The sequence below is a fragment of the Alosa alosa genome, chromosome 10 (assembly GCF_017589495.1).
Source record: "Alosa alosa isolate M-15738 ecotype Scorff River chromosome 10, AALO_Geno_1.1, whole genome shotgun sequence".
Lineage (NCBI taxonomy): Eukaryota > Metazoa > Chordata > Actinopteri > Clupeiformes > Clupeidae > Alosa > Alosa alosa.
Genome location: NC_063198.1, coordinates 29,861,608 through 29,871,249, shown reverse-complemented (window position 1 = coordinate 29,871,249; position 9,642 = coordinate 29,861,608).

Here is a 9,642-nt window from a genome sequence, read left to right as displayed (position 1 = left end):
TCATTCGGATGTGTTTTGAGAAAGTTTGATGTTACCGTTTTTAGTCAAAACTCGTTAGCCTGGAAGTGACGCGGGCATGTCATTTCACCGCTACAAAACGCTATTTTTATACCTCTTCTACAGTTCCAAACAACATTACACTTACGTGGTAGTGAGTAGAGGGTCCCTAAAGCCAAACCGAAGTATCCCGAGGTCTTTATGTGGTCGGATAGAGAGTCCAGAATGAATTTCATCAAGCCAGTACCTTTCTGGAAATGTTGCCATCTTTGCTGCCATCTTCAGGGGAAAGTCCGTAGGAGTCGACACCAAGTGTGGAGTAACACGTTTGGAAATTCTCAATTTTTCGCCCGTTTTTTAAAAAAAACATAGTCCAGTATTTCTTTCGAAATTGAAATGAAGTTGTATGGACTGGACTATGTCTTTTTTTCTTTTTTTTTAAACGGCGACGAAATTGTGAATTTCCAGAGCGTGGTTGTTTGTTTATGTTAGTTCAGTTGAGCATCAACTTCTGCTGTAGAAATGTATTTCTCAAAGACAGCCAAATCAGGCTACCAAAAAAGAAAGGAAAGACAGGAGAAGGAGAGAAAACAAAATGAGGGGAAACAATTGGTAACTGACTTCTTTTCAATGAAAGGTGAGCACAAACTAGAAAACGAAACCCATGGTGCTACTTGAATATCTCCGCAACCATTAGTGCTAAAAACGAACAGAGACAACCCATTGAAAAAGCAGAACATACACTTTCAAATGATAATTTGGTTATACATGTAATCTGAGGTAAATACTAAATAAATTAACTACACTAACAATGCTGTTTGCGTACAACACACCATTCTAATAGCCTAATTTGACATATGTTTAATTTTAAATGAATAGACTATAATGTCTGTAATTAGCAATAATAGGCTAATAGGCAGTGTCATAGCTTGGTAGCTCATCAGTAGATACATATCATGTCAACATAGTTATGTCAGATTTAGTAGAAGTAGATCTTAACGTTGTGAAGCACATGGCCCTCAAACTGAAACTGTCACACCAGGAAGTGGAGTAGCAACAGATCCCTCATCCTCCTCTTTGGATTTGAGACAAGGTGAGCTTATATCAAAATTAAAGCAAACCATATTTAGCCAGTTCCCTGCCTGTGTTACAAATAATGTTCTCTAGTAAAAATAGTAAAAATCATTTATATATGTCTGTGTGTGTGTATATCTGTGTGTGTGAGTGTATATCTGTGTGTGTGTGTGTGTGTATTTGTGTGTGTGTGAGTGTGTATATCTGTGTGTGTGAGTGTGTATGTCTGTGTGTGTGTTTGTGTCTGTGTGTGTGTGTGAGTGTGTATGTCTGAGTGTATATATCTGTGTGTGTGTGAGTGTGTGTGTATGTCTGTCTGTGTGTGAGTATATAAGTATATATTAAATCTCCTTGTTACCATCTACTTTCTACGGATTTACTGGCTACCGATTATATCTCGTGAACAAACTCTTGCATAAACTGTTGTTGCTCGAGGCTTTGGATTATCGGACTCTATAACCTTGATCGCCAAACTTTTCTGTCAAACGTTAACGTTAAACGTTAAGCCAGTATCAAGGGCTGCAAATAATAGCGGGCCAAGGAAACGATATCTGGAAGAAGAAAGCATCAAATTCCTTCTAACGTCTCTCAAAACTAGTGACTCAATATAAAAGTGAGATCTTCTCAGATTACTTACCCCCGCTACCTGTGTTCGAAGTTATCAAGGAACTGCACGATATCGCTGTTGCTAGCCAACTAGCAAACAAACGTTTAAAAAACAGTTGACACCGGCGAGCCCTGCCTCCGACCGCGATGCCTCCCCTCAGCTGTGCACCAGGCTGCGACTCATGCGCCCTTCTCAGCGAAAAAATAGTGGAACTTCGAAGCCAGAATAGCGACCCTCCATCAGATTGAGAAGGATGAACAGTTCCTCGACACCATTCTCTCCGTAAGTAACGTTACCTCTCTTACACACACAAATGCCAGATGCCCTGATTTCACTCTGTCCTCCAATACTTTAACCATGCCATGCACTAATGCAACTTCTGTCCCTGTTGCCTCTCCCCGGCCTCTGCTGAGAACCAAGCCTGCTCTGCTGGCCAGCTCCACTCCACACCAGCCTGAGCCATGGCGTAGAAGCAAGCATCACAAGCACGGCAGGACGGTCCGGACGGCACTCAGGCCCAGCCCAACCTATCGACTGGAAAATCGCTATGCCATTCTGACCGAGGATGAGGAGCCCCTCAGCCCGAGACAACCATCCTGGTCCCTCCTCAAAGTCGGCCCCCCCCGACCCCCTCCTCCCGGACCTCATCAACCTCCACCCTGGTCATCGGCAGTTCCATGGTTAGAGACCTCTGCATTCCCCCATCATGTAGCGGTCCCTCAAGGTCTACTGCTTCCCTGGTGCCAAGGTCCTTGACATCTAGCAGAAACTCCCAAGCATCCTGGCCCGCCACACCAAGGTCAACAACATCATCGCATTTATGTGGGCACGAACGACATCAGAGATAAGCAGTCAGTAGCACTGCAGGAAAACTACAAAACTCTCATCACCACTCTGATGGGCACAGAAAAACTTTTGTCATCTCTGGGCCTCTCCCTACCTACAGAAAAAGGTGCTGAGAGATGGTCCAGACTGTTCGATCTCCACACCTGGCTCAAACGCTACTCGCTTCCCTAAGCATCCCCTATGTCAACAACTGGGGCTTGTTCTGGGAGAGGCCCAGTATGCTGAAGCGTGATGGTCTCCACCCAAACCAACATGGAGCCAGGCTACTCTCTGACAACATAAGCGTCCACACTGAGACATTGACATTCTGTAGAAAATATTACAGATTCACGCCCCCCAGGTATTGATTCGAATGGCATTATACATGTGGATGAGTCTGAGAATGTTTTCTGCAGGGTAACATACAATACTACTACCATAGATCAAGCTGTGTCATGCAATAGCATGACTTATGCTTATAGTTCTATTCAACGTTGATTTCTACCCAACGTTATAGTAAAAAGAAAAGACAAATTTAAAACTAGAAACCTAACAAATATTCTTTTCCATTCCTCAGCATATTCCTCAAAAAGCCAGAGGCATTTTCAGCTAACATGGGTTTACTAAATATAGGTGCACTTACTACCAAAACCTTTGCAATCAATGATTTTATTAGTGAAAAAAATTGGATTTTCTGTTTCTTGTTGAAACCTGGCTGACTTCAGACAGCCGAAGCTGTTCTTGTTGAGACTTGTCCCCAAATTATAATTTCTTCCACTCAATTAGACAAGGCAAGCGAGGTGGTGGAATTGCCTCCATTCTCTCAAACAAATATAGTTGCACACGAGTCAACTTTGGCGGTCGCTTCCTTTGAGTATATTGCCCTCACTCTGAAGGCTGACCCAGCTGTACTTCTATTAACCTTATACCGCCCTCCTAAACTATGGACTGGCTTTCTCGACCAGTTTTCTGAACTTATGTCGCTCATCATCACTAGCTATGATGGGATAATTGTAAATGGCGACTTCAATATTCATGTCAATAAGACAACTGATGCTAAAGCCAGTAAGTTCCTTAATGTGTTGGACAGTTTAGAGCTAAAGCAGCATGTTACAGGACCCACCCACAACCTTGGCAACACCCTCGATCTAGTCATTTCCAGAGGGATAGAAGTCACAGACTTATCAGTAAATGATATAAATATGTCTGATCATCATTGTGTATCTTTTAATATTGTACTACATACTCCAAAAAATTCATCCGAAATTGCAATCAAATCGCGACTCTTGGACATTAGAGCAGAACAGCAGTTCATAGCTCTTATAGACTCCATAAATTTAGATATTTTACATCATCCCATTGATCAAATGGTAGGGGCTCTTAATCGTGAATTAGGCTCTGCTTGACAGAGTGGCACCCTTAAAGACTAAAAAAGGCCCTGTAGCAAACTGACACCTTGGATGAGCGAAAATATCCATGATCTAAAAAAGATCATGTAGGAAAGCTGAGAGAACATGGAGAAAAACTAAGTTACAGGTTCACCGTGCCATTCTAAAAGAAAAAATTGCAAATTATAATAGAGCTATTCGAATGAGAGGAGGAACCACTTCTCTAAGGTAATTGCTGAAAACAGTGGAAACTCTAGGGTGTTGTTCTCTACCATTGATAGGCTATTGCATCAAACACCTTTTGATACACTCAGTCAGGCATCCTCTCTAAGATCACGAAGAATTTGCAGACTTCTTCAAAAACAAAGTAATTTCTATAAGGGAGGCTATTGGTAACACAAGTAATATGTTTGATAGTACACCCAAAACAGCCCCCAAAATTAAGGTCCTTTAGCACTATTACTCAATCTGAGCTTGGTAAAATTATAACTCAAACCGGCTCCTCAACATGTGTTTTAGATCCAATCCTACTACATTCCTCAAAAGTATATGATGGCTTAGCTCCCATTTTTCTCAAGGTAATAAATACCTCATTAGAAACAGGTATATTTCCAACTGCTTTTAAAACCGCTGTTGTGAAACCTTTACTTAAAAAGTCAAATCTTGACCATACCAATCTGAGCAACTACAGGCCTATATCAAATCTATCGTTTTGAGCAAAGTACTTGAAAAAGTTGTTTGCAATCAGTTAAATACCTTCCTCAGCAAAAACAGTATCCTTGAAAAATTCCAATCAGGTTTTAGATCAAATCACAGCACAGAAACGGCTCTAGTAAAGATAGTCAATGATCTTAGACTAGCTACCGACTCAAACAAAGTCTCAATCCTTATTCTTCTGGATTTGAGTGCGACATTTGACACCATTGATCATAGCATCCTAATTCACGCCTTGAAGTGGGTGGGTCTCTCTGATAATGCTCTAAACTGGTTTCAAACCTACATTACTGGCAGAGATTTTTATATCAGTCTAGGAGATCATGTATCTGAAAAACATGACTTGCCTTTTGGTGTGGCCCAGGGGAGCTGCCTTGGTCCCCTGCTATTTTCTCTATATATGCTTCCATTGGGAAGCGTCATAAGTCAGCATAATGTAAACTTCCACAGCTTCATGATGATACCCAATTGTATCTTTCTGTGGAGCCAACTAACCCAGATGGCCTTTGCTCCCTCACTGCATGCCTAACCTCCATTAATCAGTGGATGAGCAAAAACTTTTTGAAACTAAATGATGACAAAACAGAGGTACTTCTGGTTGGACCAAAACTAAAAGCGAGATATTATTCTTAGTAATCTGGGGAACTTGGCACACCAGGTCAAACCAAAAGTAACAAGCCTCGGTGTCATCTTAGATGCAGAGTTAAGTTTTAAGCCCCATATCAGTAAAGTTACTCAGACAGCCTATTTCCACTTGAGAAACATTGCCAAAGTCGTCCCTTTTAACTCAACAAGATGCAGAAAAACTAATTCACGCCTTTATCACTAGCAGGTTAGACTACTGCAATGCACTTTTCACTGGTCTTCCCAAAAACATCTAAAGAAATTGGCACTCATACAGAACTCTCGCGGCTAGACTTTTAACTAAGACTAAGAAGAGAACACATCACCCTGTGTTGGCTGAACTGCACTGGCTCCTATTTCCTATAGAATTGATTTTAAGGTTATGTTAATTACTTACAAAGCTCTGAATGGCATAGCACCTTCATATATCTCTGAGCTTTTAATATCTTATCAACCACAAAGGAAACTTAGATCATCCAATTCTAACCTTTTAATGCGTACCCAAAGTGCTCCACAAACAAAGTGGAGAAGCTGCGTTTATCCATTATGCCCCAAACTATGGAACACCCTGCCTCTGTACATCAAGCAGGCGAAGTTCAGTAAATATTTTTTAAAAGATCTGAAAACATACCTGTACAGGAAAGCTTTTAGTTAACTCATCTTATCCTGTAGACTACATTTTCAGATTATTCTACATCTGCTACTATTGGAGGCGCAGCCAGCCAGAAACAGATGGGCTCCCTATTAAGTCAGGTTCTGCTCAAGGTTTCTTCCTGGAATATGGGAGTTTTCCTTGCCACAGTTGCCATATGGCGTGCTTGTGGGGGTAAGAGGGTTAAGGCTGCCAGTCTTATGGCGTCATTTTCTATATTTTTTGATATGTTGCTGAGTATAACATAAACAGCAAAGAAAAGTGATTGATAATGACTGACTGACTATTATTGTGTTACATGCTTCAAATGTAAAGCACTTTGAGCTGCATTCTGTGTATGAAAGGTGCTATACAAATAAAGCTTTATTATTATTATTATTATTATATACTTTTTTGATCCCGTGAGGGAAATTTGGTCTCATTTAACCCAATCGGTGAATTAGTGAAACACAAACAGCACACAGTGAACACACAGTGAGGTGAAGCACACACTAATCCCGGCGCAGTGAGCTGCCTGCCTCAACGGCGGCGCTCGGGGAGCAGTGAGGCATTAGGTGCCTTGCTCAAGGGCACTTCAGCCGTGCCTACTGGTCGGGGCTCGAACCGGCAACCCTCCGGTTACAAGTCCAAAGTGCTAACCAGTGGGCCAATGTGTGTGTGTGTGTGTGTGTGTGTGTGTGTGTGTGTGTGTGTGTGTGTGTGTGTGTGTGTGTGTGTGTGTGTGTGTGTGTGTGTGTGTGTGTGTGTGTGTGTGTGTGTGTGTGTGTGTGTGTGTGTGTGTGTGTGTGTGTGTGTGTGTGTGTGTGTGTGTGTGTGTGTGTGTGTGTGTGTGTGTGTGTGTGTGTGTGTGTGTGTGTGTGTGTGTGTGTGTGTGTGTGTGTGTGTGTGTGTGTGTGTGTGTGTGTGTGTGTGCATCTAGATACAACATTCTATCCCACGGGTCACTATTGTGACCGTTAACATGTTTACTCATTTTGCAAACACACCAAAGACATTTGAATAATTATAAATGTATATATCGTAACTACACACCTTAAAGACCATGTGTACAAAAAATATTTGTCCTATGTTTATTTTAACATACTTTAAAAACCTTTTATTTGGGAGCTGTGAGGCCGTCATCCTCTTCTCAAGGTGCAACCAGGAAGTACAGCTCTGGTCATGTGACAATTTACTCAAAACATTTGACACTGCACACATTTCATTGAAACACTCTATTGTTTCAATATTCACTGAAAGAGTGTTGGGATATTCCCCAGTTACAGTTTTAGAGGCTTATCAGTACATTTTTTTTTTCGGTCACAATTGTGACCGATGGGGTGAATATTAGGTGCCATTTCCTGGAGGGAAAACTCCAATGTCATTGTGGCAAGTGGGAGGTTTGCTCTAGATTGCAAGATGTCGACTACGCCATCTGAGGCCCTGCCCCTCAGAATATTCAATGTATTGGACTATAATGTGTTACCTGAAGCCCAACCAGGCAACACAGGTTCGTGGTCACAGAAAACCAGAGGCGTGGTTCCAAAAATAAACTGTCTTTATTTACAAACATTAAAAACATACAGGGAGTGAGTTCTTTCCAGACAGTCAGAACCTTTGCCACTAAGGCACTGACACAAATGGCCCACAAGGCCTGGACACACATGTATACACACACACACACACACACACACACATACACGCACACACAGACCAGAATGTGTTCATTAGATTCATGGCTGAGGAAAGATGGGGAAAGCCAGGGACAGGACTGGAGCTTACCCAGGGCTGGGGAGTATATCAGAGGAGAGGGTCTAAGACACACCACACGTGAACATGTCAAACCAAATACTCAAATGCACTACAGCAGGAAAAGTGAAGGGACGCCACCACCTTGAGATAGCCCGCCAGCCCAGTTGGCCTGCAGCTCCTGTCCAGCAAGAGAGAGAAAGATCAAAGAAGGAGCCACTAATCATAATACACACAATACACAGTATGTGCACTCACAAATACTAGTGGGATGAACATTGTATCTTATACAGCAAGACCTATTGCTCTTCTCGCACGTTGGAATGACACAGGCTACTTGCTAGGCATGCATACTCCTCAGGTTAATGTCCTTTCACAATCGGAAACACACATTCAGTTCACAACCACAGCTTCTATTGACACTTAACACACACAAGGCGTTCAAGGCCACTTCAACATACAGAAGAAAGCAGGACGAGAGCGTCCGATATACAGTTCTTCTCCCAGGTGCAAATTAATGTGTATGCAAACATACGTTAGACAAATACAACGAACATGTAAAATCGACCAACAAGACTTCTTTTACTTCTATTTTAATGCACAGAGACTACACACAACATATGAAGTGGTGCACACTCGCTCAACACACAGTAGCCCCCAAACCCACACACACATGCAAACACACGCTCTTGCAAGATCCTCTTTCTGTGGAAAATAGAGGGATTATTTACAAAATAAAAAATAAAAACTTGGCTTGAATCTATCATGTGCATGTACACACAAACATACATAAATATGTACAAACACACACACACACACACACACTATTAGTGTTGCAAGGAGGATAGCCATTTGCTTGGAGAGAAAAACTTGGCCTGGACCTGGTGAATACACACACACACTTGGCGTGGGCCCGTGGCTTTGTGTTCCGCTGCTGTCTGACAGAAGCTGGAGTCAGAGCGGCGTGAGAGGCGGGAGGAGGGTTGCCACGGGAACGCGGCCAAATGTTGTGAAGAGGGAGCGCAGTCCAGCTCCCAGATCTGTGTGTCGGCCTGGCCAGCAAGAAGAGAGAGAGAGAGAGAAGCCTGGTTCCCACACAAAGCTGGCTGCAGCAGCAATCTGGGGTGAACATGGTGTGAATCTGGGTTTTGAGGTTGTATAGTAGATCTGGTGTGAATCTGGGTTTTGAGGTTGTATACAGTAGATCTGGTGTGAATCTGGGTTTTGAGGTTGTATAGTAGATCTGGTGTGAATCTGGGTTTTGAGGTTGTATACAGTAGATCTGGTGTGAATCTGGGTTTTGAGGTTGTATAGTAGATCTGGTGTCAATCTGGGTTTTGAGGTTGTATACAGTAGATCTGGTGTGAATCTGGGTTTTGAGGTTGTATAGTAGATCTGGTGTGAATCTGGGTTTTGAGGTTGTATAGATCTGGTGTGAATCTGTTTGTTGAAGTGGTGATTATGATTAGGCCAGTTTACCTTTTTTTACAACACATTTTTAAAATGTGTTTTACAGTGTGCAGCCAGGGAAACTGCTGACCATTTGTGCTTAGATCTGCTTTCTGCCAGTGTCACAATTATTAGAACTCCTATTGTATGGGACACATCAGAACGCACTACTGTTTAATGTTTACATTACATTTAATCTATAGAAGAGTTGCCCATGGCAACAGTTCAAAACTCATTCTGGGCTTATGTAAAAGTGAGCTGCAGCAGCTCCGTAGTAACTTTGTGTGGGAAAACCGGTCTGGATCCTCTCTAGAGCTCTAGTGCTCACTACAGCACAGGAGCTTCTGGATCCTCTGGAACTCACTACAGCACAGAGGGCACCACCCTTCTGGATCCTCTAGAACACTCTCTCCATCTCTCTAAAGAGAGTGCCTTCTACTCTCTCCATTTCTCTCCATCTCTCTAAAGAGAGCGCCTTTCTCTCCATCTCTCTAAAGAGAGTGCCTTTCTCTCCATCTCTCTAAAAAGAGTGCCTTAGGCTTTTCAGTATAATGGTGTTATGATTTAGCTTACTGTAGGTGTCT